The sequence below is a fragment of the Notolepis coatsorum genome (assembly GCF_963971535.1).
Source record: "Notolepis coatsorum genome assembly, chromosome: 3".
NCBI lineage: Eukaryota > Metazoa > Chordata > Actinopteri > Aulopiformes > Paralepididae > Notolepis > Notolepis coatsorum.
In genome coordinates this window covers 125,352,830-125,370,594 of record NC_140167.1, presented here as the reverse complement: position 1 = coordinate 125,370,594, position 17,765 = coordinate 125,352,830, and positions in this window count along the sequence as shown.

The window sequence follows — 17,765 nt, the reverse complement described above, 5'->3', positions numbered from 1 at the left end:
TTTTTATATAAAAATAAATATAATGTTATTTAACAATCACTTTCCATCACAGACCGAACATCTAGTTTTGCTTACAGGTGTCTAATGTGACTCACATCCATCCATGCTTAGTTATTATATATATTTCACATTAGACCGGCTGCTGCGACCTGCGAGTGCGACAGGGAACGTGCGTCCGTCACCGTCACCTATCTGCGCGCATATAAAAAGCTGCCAGCGCTGGCACGTGGACTGTCTCACAGCTCACAGCCAGGTGTGTGTAACTACTAAGGTGGAGACTGAGTCAGAGTGGTGTAAAAAAACACAATGTCGACTAGAGAATGCTCATTTCAAATAGCGTGTTAAAGTGTGCGTGTTAGAACGTTCAGTCGGGGAGTCAGCAGCAGCAGGCTAGCCATGTCGGCTAGTAGCTTAGCTAAAGGCCTTAGGCAGGGACAGCGAACAAGAAACACAGAGAAAAGTACCCGCGTGGGATATCGAACCAACGTCGAGGTGGTGCCAAGACGGAGGGAGATACACAACGCTGTACATCGGAGGACGCAGTCAACTAAAGGGAAGTGAAAACGCTGTGTTGACTGTTTTCTGTGTGGAATCGCCAAATTCCACTGGTGCTAATGTTGCTAGTTTGAGCTAACTGGCTAAGTGGCTCTGCTTCTGTGTGGAATCGCCGAATTCCACTGGTGCTAATGTTGCTAGTTTGAGCTAACTGGTTAAGTGGCTCTGCTTCTGTGTGGAATCACCGAATTCCACTGGTGCTAATGTCGCTAGTTTGAACTAACTGGTTAAGTGGCTCTGCTTCTGTGTGAAATCGCCAAATTCCACTGGTGCTAATGTTGCTAGTTTGAGCTAACTGGCTAAGTGGCTCTGCTTCTGTGTGGAATCGCCGAATTCCACTGGTGCTAATGCTTTGTTAGCAGTAGCCTAGCCTAGCTGGCTCTGTTAGCAATTTCAGCCAAGAGCTGGAAGACATGTAGTAGCCTAAATGGCTCTACTAGCCCTGCTATCAATCCAGTCCAGAGAATAAGCTAACGTTATGATACAGAAGGCTAACGTTATGATACAGAAAGCTAACGTTATGATACAGAAAGCTAACGTTATGATGCAGAAAGCTAACGTTATGATACAGAAGGCTAACGTTATGATGCAGAAAGATAACGTTATGCTACAGAAAGCTAATGTTATGATGCAGAAAGCTAACGTTATGATACAGAAGGCTAACGTTATGATGCAGAAAGCTAATGTCATGATGCAGAAAGCTAACGTTATGATACAGAAAGCTAACGTTATTGAAGAAACACACTCCTCAATGTCAGTTTCAGTATTTAATATCGGACGTCCCGAACCGTCGACCCTGACCCGATACTGGTTGTGGCCCTGTGACTCCACCACCATCCCTGACTTGTCCCATTTGTGAGGGCTCGGGCCCTGCTGGTTCTGGAGGAATACTCTCTCGCCGAGTGCCAACGGGCGGAGCGGTCTTGAGTGAGTCCCCAGAGACTCGGTGGTACGGGACATACGCGTCCGAAGGGCGTCCTCCTTTGCCTCGCGCCACAGCAGGCGGATATGCGGGTTCGAGAACTTCTCGAGGCGGTTCACGAAGGAGAGCGAGCCCCGAAGATGATCTGTTACACGGTGCTTGACGTGCCATAGGCGGAGGAAGTCCTCAGTGTGGCTCGCCTTGAATTCCGGACCGCCGTGGCTTGAGAGCGCCTCTGGTACGCCGAAGGTGGCGAAGAATGAACGGAGGTGTTGGACCAGGCCCGCTGAGCCTGCCAGGGCAGTACCAGCCGTGGAGCTCAGGACCTCTACCCAGCCCGAGAGCCGGTCCCCAACAACTAGGTAGTGGCGGCCCCCATAGTCGAAGAAGTCTGCAAACACCGCCTCGAACGGAGTGGATGGGGGTGATGATGGCAGGGGGGGGTGTAGCCGCCTGTGACGGAGCATTGCGGTTGCAGTCTGCACACCCATCCCTGGTGGCTTGAATGTCCCCTGACATCCCGGGCCAGTAGACTATCGCTCGGGCATGCTGCCCCATCGCTGAAGTCCCCTGGTGGGCGGCGTGGAGATGCCGAAGGACTCTCTCACGGAGGGATGGGGGAACCACGACGCGCTCCTGATAGAGCAGGACGCCGTCCTGTGCGTAGACGGACTCACAGATCGATGACAGGCTCGCCAGGGCGGGGTCGTTGACGTCAATTCCACCCTCCTGCTCGATGAGGCGGAGGAGGTGGCCAAGGCCCTCGTCAGCCGCTGTCTCTCGTGCGAGGAGGGGCCAAGAGACGGCACCGAGGTCTCGTGCATCGTCACGGATGGAGGCCATGAGTGCTGATTCCACGGCGTCAGGCTCGCTCGGCAGCCACAGTGAGATGCCGTTCGTCGAGCCCGAGGGGGAAGGGTGCCTTGAAGTGGCGTCAGCGGCATAGTTGCCAGGCAGATGCACAATGTCAAAGCGCCACGGGAGGGTGCGCTGCTTGAGTCTAAATAGACGCGAGTTCGTAATCTCATCCAGCGTGCGGTCGCCAAAGATCTTCACCAGCGGCTTGTGGTTGGTGACCACAACGAGGTTGTCGGACCCCTAGGTGAAGTACTGCGTCTGTTCCAGACCCCAGGCCACGGCCAGGGCCTCTCCTTCGACAGCCGCATAGCGCTGCTCCGCAGGGGACAGGAAACGCGACCCGGCGAGGGTGATCCTCCATCCTCCTGAACAGCAGTCCGGTATGCCCGAGGCACAGTGACAGTGCTGCTGGAGAAGGAAGTAGCCAATGCCGAGCTTGGACCAGTCAGGGTGGAGGCAGGTACGCTTCTGCATGTCGTAGATCTCCACGCCCTCACGGATGGCCTCAATTATGACCTGCTTGGACGTCTGGAAGGCCTCCTCCAGAGCGGGGGACCATCGGAACACACAACGTGGGCTGAGGAATGGCTTGAATGGAGCCATCATGTCACGCAGCTGGGCATAGTTAGCCACCTGGTTAACAAGGCCGAACCAGCTCCTGATATCCGTCGTGGAGCCCTGTGTAGGGAAGTCCCGGATGGCGTCCAAGTATTTCGGGAGTGCTTCGATGGTAGACTCCGACACCCTGAAGCCAGCGAAATCGACGCACCTCTCCGCGAATTGAAGCTTATCCGGGTTCAACATGATGCCCGACCGGCCGACACACGTGAGGAAGTCGATGGTCCTCCACCAGTGTTGCTCCAGGTCAGTGTCATAGTGGATGGTGTCATCCACACAGCGTTCCTTGCGCTCATAGTCGGAGAGGACGGCGTCGAACCGGCGGTTGTAGCCATCCCCTGACGACAGGAAGCCCTGTGGTGCCCTGGTGTAGCGCCAACGGCCGAAGGGCGTGATGAAGGTAGTGAGGTGGCGATCTGACTCACGCAGGGGGACGCTGTGGTAGCCGTTCCAGGCGTTTTTGACTGTCTTCCAGGTGCCCTTCGGGACACGGCGTGCGAGGTGGAACGGAGACTCTGTGGCGAAGGTTTCACGTTGGCAGAACTTGTTGAGGGGGGAGAGGTCCACGGTTCTGCGGGGGGAACCGTCGTGCTTCCTAGTGACCACCATACGATGGCACCACGTGACAGGCTCGCCGTATGGCACACGTTCAATGGCCTCGTCCCGCAGGAGGTCATCGTGGACCCTCCGCTGCCAGTGTAGAGGCACGTTGGCCGCGGTGTGGCATGCCTTGGGTGTAGCTGCGGGATCCACGTGCATCTCGATAGGCGGTCCTTCCATGCATGGCAATGCCCGATGAGGGCAGGTGTTGAACGTCGACGAGGCATATCTCCCGAGTAGCCAATCTTTCATCCGGCTGTTGTTCTCTGGCGTACAGGGGAACGGCAGTGCTGCGGGGCGCGCGGGGGGGACCGTGCGCTGGGGGCATGAGCACTGTGCGTCCTGGGGGTCACCTGGCCCTACGCAGCCGCCGTTGGTTGACCTCGTAGCGTTGACGGACAACGGCTGGTCTGGCATGTCAGCCGTGTCAGGGCTACGCCTGTCCCTGGGCCCCCCTGTAACGTCGTCCGACGGGAAGCTCATAGGCAAGAGGCCGAGGTTGAGCAACGACTCTTAGGAGAGGAACATGGCCCGGACTGAGCTGCTCACGTATACCATGGAACGGCAGGACGTAACACGCCCCCCACTGCAGTTCGTCGAGAGCCTAGCGAAGAACGCTCCCTCGATGGCTATGGGGGATCGATTGGTGGCTGACAGGCTGAGGCTGACGGGTCGCAGGTCGTCCTGCGCGAAACCGCAGGCCAGGAACTCCTCCAGAGACCAAAAGTCCGAATGCGCGCCAGTGTCTGCGACGGCAGATATACGAGCCCCGTTGGCTGAGCCCCGGTTGCTGGTGCCATCCCTCAGTCCGACTGGCATGTCCACCGAGATGGTGATCAGTGCTCGGGGGTGGTCTCTCAGCCTGGCTCGTTTCCATTCGCCCTTGGAGAAGATGTGGTGCTCGAGTCTGATAGGTGCAGGCCCGTTGACACAGCCATGCGACGTAGGGGCGTGGCGTCGGCGATGGCTCCTGCAACATTGGCCAGGGCGGGCACCAGCTTGCACCGATGAGACCTGGGAGATCAGCTCCGACCCCACAGCGGCCTGTTGACCGTCGGATGGTGGCTGTTGACGCCTCTGTTGTCGGCCGGCCCTGTAGCAGCCGATGCACACCTAGTGAGGCTTAGGATTCCACCCACGAGGCCCCTCCGTGAAAATGTTAAAGACGCTCTTGCATTCCGGGCATGAAGTTCGTTTAGCCCCGTCCGCAGGGCTCGGGCGGGGCTCATCTGTGGAGTCGTCTTAAGGCGCCGGAATGACGACATGGCTGACAGGGAAGACGACGGGAGAGCGTTACGGGCCATCTCCTTGTTCTCGACGAGCGCAATTACCTCGTTAACTGGCTTGACCAGGATGTCAGTCGTCCTCAGCGTCTCGCGCCGTATGTCAGAGTCATAAATGTCATTGAGTAGGACATCGCGGATAATGTGGTCGGTGTAGTCGACGTTCGCACCACACACGCATGCCGCACTATATGCGCATGTCTCTGCTTGCCCCACACTCTGGCAACGAGTGCGCGGAATGTCTCGTAGCTGAACTAGCTCGGTGCGCAGGACACATGTAGCGAACGGGATGACAGCCAGAGAGCGCATGGCGGCGATCAGGTCCTGCAAAGGTCCGGTAGCGGCGCCGGGGGCGGCTTTCAGCAGGCTGTCTCCAAGCACAGGCCCGGTGCACTGAAACAATTGGACGGGGGCCTGGGCATCCTCTATGCCTGAGCCGGTGCAGAATACGTCCCAACGTCGGATGAACACGTTCCATTCCTCTATTGACACGCCCACGTCAACCCTGGGCCGATCGAGTCTCGGGCCGCGAGGGGCTGGGGCCTGGGCCGGCACGGCCATGACAGGTGCTGCGTGCTGGTGGGCAAGTCCATGATTGTTCAACATAGCAATGGCGAGTGCTTCAGACACGTTGCCGGATTCAAACTCACAGCCGGGGACAGAGCATCCAACGACGACCATGGTGTCTTCATGAAGAAACACACTCCTCAATGTCAGTTTCAGTATTTAATATCAGACAAAGATGAAGACACCCTGAAACAGACAGGACAGCAAACTCAGCTGACAATGTGTAACATGAATAAATAATAACACTATGGTAACACATAAATATATATATATATCTATATAATGCATATATAATATAATATATATAATATGTATGAACAGCAATGGTGCATTAAGCATCTCACGTGAATGAGTGAACGAACGTCTCTGCAGGAGGCGAGTGAAGGAATGAGAACTAAGATGGCCGCTCAGCAATAACAGTGCAGATCAAGGCATGTCCGGTTGGATGCTGGTAAGACGCTGCCCTCTAGTGGCCGGCGATAAACTCTTCATTTATGATACAGAAAGCTAACAAGGTTGTCATTCGAGAGGTAGTCTTCTCTCTCTCTCTCTCTCTCTCTCTCTCTCTCTCTCTCTCTCTCTCTCTCTCTCTCTACCTGTGTTGGCTGTGGGCTAGCTATCTGTGTCGGCTGTGGCCTGTGGGCTAACTATCTGTGCTATTATTTAAGAATACGTTGACTGTATGCAATATATATATATTATTAATTAACACCACGGAGATGTCCGTGTTTCGAATCCAACGGTTGAGGACCGGTTGTTTTGGCTTTTATTCCATTTTAATAACCTACGCAATGTCACCGAGCAGCACTGCAGAAGTACCCTATGTGGTAGATTCCCAAGCAAATTGTATACATGTACAGGAGATGTCGTCCGCCAGGCAGCGTTGGTGAACATGGTAACGCATTGCAACATACATTCTAGTCCACAAAGGTCTCCACCTTTTGCCTGCAGAGGCGGCGGGGAGGGGATATAAGTTTGGATTAGCACATAGTGACAACATAGTGCCGAAACTCACTGACAATAGACTATAGAAATGGCTTGTTGACCATATCCACTCAACACAAAGGAATGGCCAATGACACCCAACCCCGATATTTACAGAAGACTTTTGGCTGGTTGAAACAATGGGGTGACACCAGACCCTTAAGCCTTATCGTGATTCACTTCCCCCCAACTGCCAATTGCCAACGGCAGCTGTTAAATTACAGTTGAGTAAGACGTTGCCTCCAGAAAAAACATACCTTACAAGGACCTTTCGGTATATGCCTACTCAAAAAGGCAGTTACCTACAGTCAGCCACTCAAAAGTGTGGGTAGGCTAAAAACGCCCACAAACACTGGTTCTCCAATTGGAAGCTCTCTCGCTCATAGAAAGATCCGCCCTTCATGACGTAAAGTCTGGCATATTCTAGGGGGAGGAGTTTAGTCTTTAAAGGAAGCTGTTCAGAGCGAGAGAGAAAAACAGAAAACAACTAATCCCCGGAGCAACACGCCGTTGCTACCCGTGGAGAAACCTGATACCTCGTACCGGTTGATACACGATTTGAGGGCTGTCAACAAGGTTTTACTTGACTATCCCGCGGATGTCCCCGACCCCCATGTGCTATTGACATTTATCCCATCGAAAGCTGAATACTTTACGGTTATAGATTTGTGTAATGCAATATTCTGGATCATGTCTCCAGTAGACAGGAGCATGAAACCGGGGAGGAGGTGAATAGGCCGAGTACACCTCAAATCATACCTACGTTTATGTTAAAGTATTTAGGCGTAAATGGTATGGCGCGCGACGGGAAGGGCCATACAAAGTCGTCCGAGCCACCGAAAGGGCTATACAGGTTGAAGGATCACCGAGTTGGTTTCATATTTCGCATTGCGTAAAATCTGTAGATATGGGCCAAGAATGGGAATCTGAACCACGGGCCCTTGAGCAAGAAACCGGGGCGGCGCAACCGCTAAACGAAGGAGAGGATGCGGACGATGAAACCGGCGCGGCGCAACCCCTAAACGAAGAAGAAGATGCGAACGATTATGGGGAACCAGACAGAGGGCAACACGATTGGCCACCGGTAGGGGATGAGGGATTCCTACAGGAGCCAGACAGAGGAGACGATTATGAATTGGAACATAATGATTTCTCCTCTGTGGACTTGGATGGGGTACCAAACGGACCGGAGGGAACCGTGCTTAGCACAAGCCCGGAAAGAGATCCTCGACCGCAACAAGTTCGACCGCAACGAGTTATTAAGAAACCTCTAAGGTACACATAGGAAAAAGTGTGAGGAGAAGCTAAATGATAAGTCCATGGAGAGAGCGTGTATATATTTTAGATTTTTAATTTTGAGCTCTCTCCTTTCTTAGAAATGTTTATTTTAATGCGATGCAATAGTCTCTTCTTTCAGAGTTAGCCGCACAAAACAGACATGTTTGGTTAACTACACATAAGTATAGCAACAAGCTGGTAATTGGTCCGATGTTCTTTTTGTATAAAGAGACAGACCTAGACGGATGTCAACTTCGAATAACTGATAAAATTGTGTTATCTTCAACTAACTGATAATTGTTAACTGTGTGAGTGAACTTAAAATTGGGTCAACTTCAACTAACTGATAATCGTTAATTGTGTGAGTGAACTAACGCGGGTGTTGAAAGCATTTTGACACTAACAAATATGAACTGTGTGTTAGAAGGATTCTTTAAATATTTGGTTTTTATGTGATTTGGCTAAACAGTTAAAAGGTTAAGGTATTTGTACAATGTACGAACAGTTTGATTGAGAAAATACTAACAAGAATATTGGGGATATAGAATCCCCAAACCGGGGACCTGTGGTAGATTCCCAAGCAAATTGTATACATGTACAGGAGATGTCGTCCGCCAGGCAGCGTTGGTGAACATGGTAACGCATTGCAACATACATTCTAGTCCACAAAGGTCTCCACCTTTTGCCTGCAGAGGCGGCGGGGAGGGGATATAAGTTTGGATTAGCACATAGTGACAACATAGTGCCGAAACTCACTGACAATAGACTATAGAAATGGCTTGTTGACCATATCCACTCAACACAAAGGAATGGCCGGTGACACCCAACCCCGATATTTACAGAAGACTTTTGGCTGGTTGAAACAATGGGGTGACACCAGACCCTTAAGCCTTATCATGATTCACTTCCCCCCAACTGCCAATTGCCAACGGCAGCTGTTAAATTACAGTTGAGTAAGACGTTGCCTCCAGCAAAAACATACCTTACAAGGACCTTCCGGTATATGCCTACTCAAAAAGGCAGTTACCTACAGTCAGCCACTCAAAAGTGTGGGTAGGCTAAAAACGCCCACAAACACTGGTTCTCCAATTGGAAGCTCTCTCGCTCATAGAAAGATCCGCCCTTCATGACGTAAAGTCTGGCGTATTCTAGGGGGAGGAGTTTAGTCTTTAAAGGAAGCTGTTCAGAGCGAGAGAGAAAAACAGAACACAAACAACACGGAGCAACACAATCTACACATTCCCCCTACTGGACGAAAAGAGGACGGCGACGCATTGAGACGGAAACCATCGAAACAACGAGACGGAGCCGAGCGAGATGCTTTTTAGTTTAAAGTGAATTTTTAGTCTGATTTCTACTGATCCCTCGGCATAGAGAGTGCAACCAGGAGAAATCATTGCATTGTTCTTTCATTAGTGCAAATCTTTTGTTTGTAATTGACTTTGGGATCTCATTAAAACCGGATTCTTACATTAGATCCTCTCGCTGACTCGTTCTTCAAACCGCCGTCTTTTTGCTGATTGCCTTGTAAACCATTTCCTGGTTTTTAAAGTACAATAGGGCTTTTAAGGAATGAACACAACGCAGAGCAGCTTAGAAGATTCGATTCTGATTATTCAGAATAGAATAGCCCCGTTGGTGACTTCACCTACTCTTTGAATTAGAAAAAGTGCATTACCGGCCAGATCCTCTTAGGGGCGCTATCTCGATAATGCAGTGTTCCCTGTGGCAGAAGTTGTCTTGTTTTTTCTGGATCTCCAATGTAGTTTTCTGCTAACATGAAGCGATGCCTATAGCCTGTTACACGGAATACGTTTTGGGACGCGGATTTCAGTGTGTAGTAAAGGAATATATCAGCCAATGGACATATCGATCTACCAGATGGCGATTGATAACTGGGAAATCCTTTGGGGGATCCAACCGGCCCACGGTAAGATATTTTTTACGTAAATTACATGCTGATCAGACTTTGTTATGATAGCCATCCACCCGATCAGCGAATGTGGCTACTGAGGCTAACGCGGTTATTGGTAATCAGAAACGAGGTGTGTGTCCCCCCCCCCTTTCATGCATTCATGGTGGACCATCATATCGATCATATGCAGTTTGATTTTTAACTCTAGCTTCTGTATAGCCGAAATGCCATTGGATTTAATGTTACTAGCTTAGCGGCCTGTATCTCGCCTTCCAGGAAATATACTAGCCGAAATCCCTTATAACGCTTATATTCAAGATGCTATAAAATGAGAACGTATTGATGACATTTTTTTTTCTTTAAGCCATTTTGAAGGGACAGTTTATGGTCTCAATTGACAATGAGAATGGACAGATAGCAATACTATAAAGTATATATTTAGCTCTACAAACAGCCCCACGGACTATGCAAGTCTGTTTAGAAATGCTGGCCGTCTAGAGTGATTTTAGACGGATCCAAATGGCCCCGAAAGTGTTAATATATATATATTTTTTTTTTTTATTAATTAATAAAAATTTAAATAAATTTAACCTTTAGGGGGCCTCGCATTTAAATCTTGCGTAGGGCTTCACATTTCTCCCAGACGGCACTGGGGATGCAGTGCGCAAATCAGGCAGCTCATCTGAGGACAAGGACACATTTCTGTGGTTTGATGCAGTGGACAGCATAATCGGCCAAAAACCAACCAGTGATCCCTCCGTTGTTTAATCACTACCCACAGTAACGTGGAGCGATTGCAGGTGTGCAAACAAACTGTACCAAACACGGAGGAGGCTTGCTGTAACAAGTGGTTCTGTTGGTGCTAACCTGCTTGCTCAGAATAGAGTTGTATTCATACTTCAATTTTAAAATATTATTTAGGTCAGTTTGGGATTGTAGTGTAAAACCTGCTCCAACGAGGGAAGCGGTGTTGCAATTTAGCCGAGCGCTTATGTCTCTCTCTCTCTCTGTCAAGACACACACACATGAAAACACACAGACACGCACACAAATTGGCCAGGCTGCGTGTGTCTGTGTGAGAGAGAGAGAGAGAGAGAGAGAGAGAGAGAGAGAGAGAGAGAGAGAGAGAGAGAGAGAGAGAGAGAGAGAGAGAGACAGACAAACACAGACACAGACAGACATCAGGGCGCAGGGCAATAGGGTCCAGCTGCAGCCGTGGAGATTGTTCCAAATTGAGCAACTTCCGCCCGGTCCCACGACATTTCTCCCGGGACAGGACAATGTGCGCTGATTGGCGGAAAGTACGGAAGTATCTCGAAGTACGTCTGACGTTGAACGTCAAAATGAACGTCAAAATCAAAAGCAAGTACGTCTGCGCTGACGAGAGGGGGGGGGGGGGTGGCTTGTATTGATCAGGTTAGTAGATATTGTACCGATCAGGTCTGCGCTGACGAGAGGGGGGGGGGGGGGGGCTTGTATTGATCAGGTTAGTAGATATTGTACCGATCAGGTATTACAGATCATATCCGCATGAAATAAACTAAAATGTTAAAACCCATTTAGACTGTTTCTCATTCCTGTACTGTTGTTTATACTCTGCTCCTGTGTTGTAACCCAACCCCCTCCAATGTACAGTAAATTACCAAGTATGGTTTTGTCAATATTCCAATGTACAGTTTTGCTTGTACAGTTGTACAGTGTCCCCCACCCACCCACCCCTCCTACCCGACCCCCCCCCCCCCCCCCCAACCACCTCCAATGTACAGTCCCCCCCCCCACCTACCCAACCTCCTCCAATGTACAGTTTCTACGTCAAATGTATATACTCTCTTTTCTGGACTATTTTTGTATCACAAACAATACTGTATTTGCAAATCTGGTATGTCATAAATGTATAGATGTAGCAGTACTGTCTATCTGTATGTCGTGTATGTCATATGTTATGATGAATTGAAAATGGGGGACCCTGATGTAAACAAGACGAAAGTCTTTCTCTGGTCTGCATACCCTTAACAATTGTGTGTATTGAGCTGTACTGTATTGTACCCATTCTGCAATCTGTTAATACAATTTTCAATCAATCAAGACCAGCGTCGCGGGCACTGCATTCCGTTCTCAGAATGGATTTGACTCGAGAGAGATCATCAGCAGGCTATATATGATATTCAGACTCTAGATCTATTTGCAGAGCCAGATGAGATGAGGCAACCTGTGCGATTGGCTCTTGACAACTAATTTTGCACGTACTGTATACAGTATGTGTGTATGCGCGCACTGCGGGAGGTGGCCAGAAGCGCGCAACTAGCCAACTACTATTATTACTACTATATTAATACAGTCTATTCCATTATATAGCTATAGGTGCTGTATTATGACAATACATTTGATTCCTATCTAATTTTGATCCATCGCAAAGCGCTCCAGCGCTTGAATACGGCCGGGGGATAAGCTCTATACAATGCAGACCCACGGCTCTCGTATTATAATGAGCCCGCGAGGCGTGTTATTATTAGAGTTAATAATATTGTATATTGTTTACACTGCCTTTTTATTCTATTTTTACTTCTCCACTGTACTATAATTATGTGACCTGTACCTCTATGTCTTCTACTACCTGTACCTCCCCTCCCCCCTCCCCATGCTGCTGAATTTATCTTATCTTATGAATACAACGTTCAATTAACGTTCGCTAACGTAGAGAAACGTCAGACGTAATTCGAGATACGTCAGACGTACTTCGAGATACTTCCGTACTTTCCGCCAATCAGCGCACATTGTCCTGTCCCGGGAGAAATGTCATGGGACCGGGCGGAAGTTGCTCAATCTGGAACAATCTCCACGGCTGCAGCTGGAGGCTACTCGCGCAGGGAGCACTTATTGTTGCGTCATCTATTATTAACTCGCTAAACTCTATCTCATTTGATCGCGAAATGCTTTATCCGAGAGCAAGAAGGGTTTAAACCCCAGCTATAGCAAACCAACTAGGTGCATACGCCACCTGCTGTACCGGAGTGTTGCTCTCCTCAATTGTGTTTGGGAACGAAATGAGACTGTAGTGTGTACACAGACCAGAGGGGGGTGTGGGAGGGGGGGCTATCGCTCTCGAGAGCGGAGCGAGGACGGAACGGACGTGCCTAATGAGTAAACTCCCTTAATTCCCCAGAGAATAAAGTGTGCCCAACACAGCCTGAATAGAAGGTATTTCTGACCATTGTTGTCAGTGCAGATCCTCGTGTCAGAGATCATTCTCTCGTTACAGGCATCAGTCAGGGCCCAAGGAGGACACTTATTAGTAACGAGGCACGACCTGTTATGGATCGCCTCAATTTGTCACATCACCCCCCACTGACAAGGTCGCTGCTAGCATATGCTTCTGTCTGACTGATTTAAGGACTATTTATCTCTGCAAAAGGAATGCTGGCAGTTACAGTAGCTGTGTGTTGTTATAGTTTGACTGATCATCATTGACTGTGATTTTCCTATGGTAAATATTTAGCTTTGGACAAACAATGAATTTAATTTACATTCACTACATTTACATTCACAGTTTAATTTTAATTTTAATTTACACACGGTGTGACTTTATTGTCTTTTTCTTTTCTTTTGTTTTAAAGCTGGGAATAAAGAGAACATGGAAAGTTAAATGATAAAATGCTATAACATATCACGCATGTTTGTATCACTATACTTACTTACTTACACCTTTTACTCCGTTTGGGGCATAGGCCGTCAACAAGGGTTCTCCAAGCATCCCAATCCTGAGCCAACCTCTCCAGCTGGCCCCAAATGTGTGTCCCATCTTCTTGGCATCATCATTCAAGTTTCGGCGCCAGGTGTTTCGTGGTCAGCCTCTCTTTCTTTTCCCTTGGGGGTTCCAACTGAGAGATTGTCTTGTGATGCTCATTGATGGTTTACGGAGTGTATGTCCAATCCATCTCCAACGCCGTTGGAGAATCTCTGGAGGATTCGGCACAGACAGGTGTTTAAGAAAACTTGTAGTTTCTTGGTTGTGGTCTTCCAGGTCTCAGCGCCATAGAGTAGGACTGACTTTACGTTGGTGTTAAAGATCCTGATCTTGGTTGTGATGGATAGGTCTCTTGAGCTCCAGATGTTTTTTAGTTGGAGAAAGGCGCATCTCGCCTTGCCAATCCTGGCTCTCACATCAGCATCTGTTCCACCTTGCTTGTTAACCATGCTGCCCAGGTAGGTGAAGTTGTCTACCTCTTCCAACGCTTCTCCTTCCATAAAGTGATGGATAGGTCTCTTGAGCTCCAGATGTTTTTTAGTTGGAGAAAGGCGCATCTCGCCTTGCCAATCCTGGCTCTCACATCAGCATCTGTTCCACCTTGCTTGTTAACCATGCTGTCCAGGTAGGTGAAGTTGTCTACCTCTTCCAACGCTTCTCCTTCCAGAATTATGGGTGATGTGTTGTCAGCATTGATTTTCATGACCTTGCTCTTCCCTCTGTGGATGTTAAGGCCAAGTCGAGTAGAGTTGTCCGCAATGGTAATGGTCATTTCCTGCTGGGTGTCAGAGAGAAGGGCCAGGTCATCTGCAAAGTCTTCTAACGGTGTCCATAATGTCCATTGTATGCCATTTCGTTTCTCTGCTGTGGATTGCTTCATGACCCAGTCTATAGCCAGCAGGAACAGAAATGGTGACAACAAACTCGGCCCTGTCTCACTCCAATTTTTACAGGGTTGACCGCCATGAATCACCCTGCAGGTCATCCCCTCATAGGAGTTCCTGATGATGTTTCTGTACTTCTATGGCACTCTGTAGTGTCTGACTAGCTTCCAGAGGGTCTCTCTATTCACGCTGTCGAAAGCCTTTTCGTAGTCAATGCAATAATGAATAGGGGTGAATTCCACTCTGACTGCTCCAGTATTATCTGCAGTGTTGCAATCTGGTCTATGCAGGATATGTTTTTGCGGACACCCACCTGGTGGTCTCATAGCTGTGGGTCGACGGCATCCTTCATCCTGTCCAGTATAATCCTGTTGAATACTTTTCCTGGGATGGAGAGTAGTGTGATCCCTCTATAGCAGGGGTCTCAAACTCGCGGTCCGCAGGATGATATTTTGCGGCCCCCTACTTGACATCAAAGTTTAGTGTTAATGCGGCCCGCGCGCAACTGTTTGCCGAGTCGTTGCGCGAGAGTTGGACGTTTTATGGGGCTGCGGCACTGGAGATATACCCTACTCCAATGATCCGCACGGACATTAGACGGTGTTGCACTTGCTACCCAGTCTGTAAGCTAGTCGCAGAGGCTCTGGCTAGTAGTAACATTCGAATGTTGTGATTTTCGATGCAAAATAAATATTCAACATTCTCTTTTGAGACTCCGCCTCAAACTCTTATCCTTTGGCACTTGGAACTTGCTGTACTTTGCTTGCAGGTCTGCAGCCATTATTGCTGGATTATGAATAGCACCAACTTTAGCCACGGTACCGTTGTCAAGCTAAGCTAGCTGACCTAGCTCGTCTTCCCCGCAAGGTTTTCACATTGACATTTAATAACGTTAGTCAGCTAACGCTAGTCAGTAGCTACTTGACTTAAATACGATTCACCGTGGGTGCATTATTGTTGATAGACGGACAGTGTCAGGTCCTGGAGAAAGGACAGGCCATCATCTGATTTGATGTAACGTTAAAGCGGATGTTGTTCCAACTCAACTAACTAGCTTTTCAGCTAATGCTATAATAACACCAAGCAAAACACATCCCGTCCGAGCTCCCCGTCACACGCTCTGTCGGGGACAATGGAATTTAAGAAAGTGTATCTGCTGTTAAAATGACAAACAGCATCAAACTTTAAAACACGTTCATTTTATAATCCTCACTCTCCGCAGGAGATAAATGACGTCATGGGATCGTTTTTATTTATCGTTATATATGCCTATGTTTGTGTACAGCACTTTGAGCTACATGACATGTATGAAAGGTGCTTTATAAATACTTACTTACTCACTCAGTGGCAAGAAGCCATTCTTTCTCTCTGATGCATACATAATAAAATAATGTATGACTGAAGTGATGGAGACCATGTTTGAAGGCAAACAAAAGCAAATCCCCCTCAGATCGCACAGCAACCAGAATAACTGAAATACTGGCTGGTGATTTGATTAAACAGTTTTGTGATAGAATAAAAAAAATGCACAGTGCATTTCCATAGCTGTGGATGGGTCCACTGACACCACTGAGAAGCCTATATGTTCTGAAGAACCGTTCATGTTCTGAAGAACTGTTCATGTTCTGAAGAACTGTTCATGTTCTGAAATGTTATTGCTAAAGATTGAGATTGGATCAGTTGTACTTTTTTTTTGAATACTTGAAACCCTTTTTTATGGAATATTTGATGCGGCCCAGCCTCACCCAGACTCTACCTCCAGCGGCCCCCAGGTAAATTGAGTTTGAGACCCCTGCTCTATAGTATGCACATTGGCTCATATCTAATTTCTTTGGTATTTTGATGAGGTAGCCCTCCTTCCATTCTGATGGGATGTGTTCTTCTTGAAGAGAGGATGGAGCATCTCTTCCATAGTCTCTATATCGGCCTTCAGTGCTTCTGCCAGAATAGGGAGGTGTAGTGGTTACGTCATTTTCGTTTTTCCTGTTCCACCCTCTGTGGAATGCAATGTATTTCCCCATTGACCATTTCTAAATCGGCTCGTTTTAGATAAATAAAGCATTAACGTTGGCATGGTGTACCTTTCTGTGCATATTTATCCACAATCTATAGCTCAACATGAAAATATTCGCAATTAATCGTAAAGGTAGCAAAATAACAACGTTTATGTTTTCGTTCGCTGGGAAACTACACTGCTATTTGGCGCTGCTGACTGACGTCACCACAGCGTAGCCTCCTGCCTACTAGTCACAGACCTAGGATCAGATTTCCCTTACATTCCATACGCTTAAAGGGGAACTCCAACATTTTGGGAAATTAGCTTATTTAACATCTTCCCTGGAGTTAGACAAGAAGATACATACCTTTTTTGTCTCTGTGCGTGCATTTTAGCTTTGGGAATAGATGCTCTGTTAGCATAGCTTAGCTTCATCACTGGAAGTGAGGCAGGACAGTAGCCTTACAGTGCCTTACAGTGTATTGCAAGGTCTGACATTGACCAAATTGTATATGCATGACCTTGGTGGGCTCTAGGTCAACTCCTGAAAAGGGGGTCAATGTCAGACCTTGCAATCAAAAGTTAGGGGGCGCACTGAAATTATGGCAAGGGTTATTAGCCTCCTAACTTTTGATTGCAAAGTCTGACATTGACCCCCTTTTCAGGAGTTGACCTAGAGCCCACCAAGGTCATGCATATCAAGTTTGGTCAATGTCAGACCTTGCAATACACTGTAAGGCACTGTAAGGCTACTGACCTGCCTCACTTCCAGTGATGAAGCTAAGCTATGCTAACGGAGCGTCTATTCCCAAAGCTAAAATGCACGCACAGAGACAAAAAAGGTATGTATCTTCTTGTCTAACTCCAGGGAAGATGTTAAATAAGCTAATTTCCCAAAATGTTGGAGTTCCCCTTTAACAATTCGTACAATGGGAATATAACTGACCCTGAATCTGTGGCTAGTATCTGTTTCACCCAACACTAGTGCTCCGTGACCATAGCCATTTATCTCTAAAGCTAAGCACTATTTGTAAAAGCCACAACCACGTTACCATATTTGTATTTATAATTTAAATCGTATAACGTTATTTCACTGCATATTAAATCACTGTAAATACTAATGTAAATCATTGTGTCGTTGTACATATTGTGTATAGTTTATAGCGTTAGTAGCTAGCTAGCTAGCTTGGCTAGGTGGTGTAGTGGGCAAGGTGCTCGCCACCAATGCAGGAGACGCTGGGTTCGAGCCCAGCTCTCCACATTGCTATCAGCTTGGCTGGTCATTCATACTAACACAATTGGCAGTGTTAGGGGTGGGAAAGCTGATGGGTGGGGATCGGACGTTGTGGACAGCGACTCCTACAGGTCGGTTGGTGTGCCTGCGCAGCAGAATCAGGAAGCGACGGGGGCGGCGTGTCCCTCCCACGCAGACCCCCGCCGCTGAGAGATCGCGCTGTGCAGGTGAAAAGATGCGACGGCTGCTTCCTCGAGTACCGGAGGGGACACGTGATGTAAGGCTTCATCCACATTGCAGCCTGCTTGTGGGAGGCATGGCCTAAC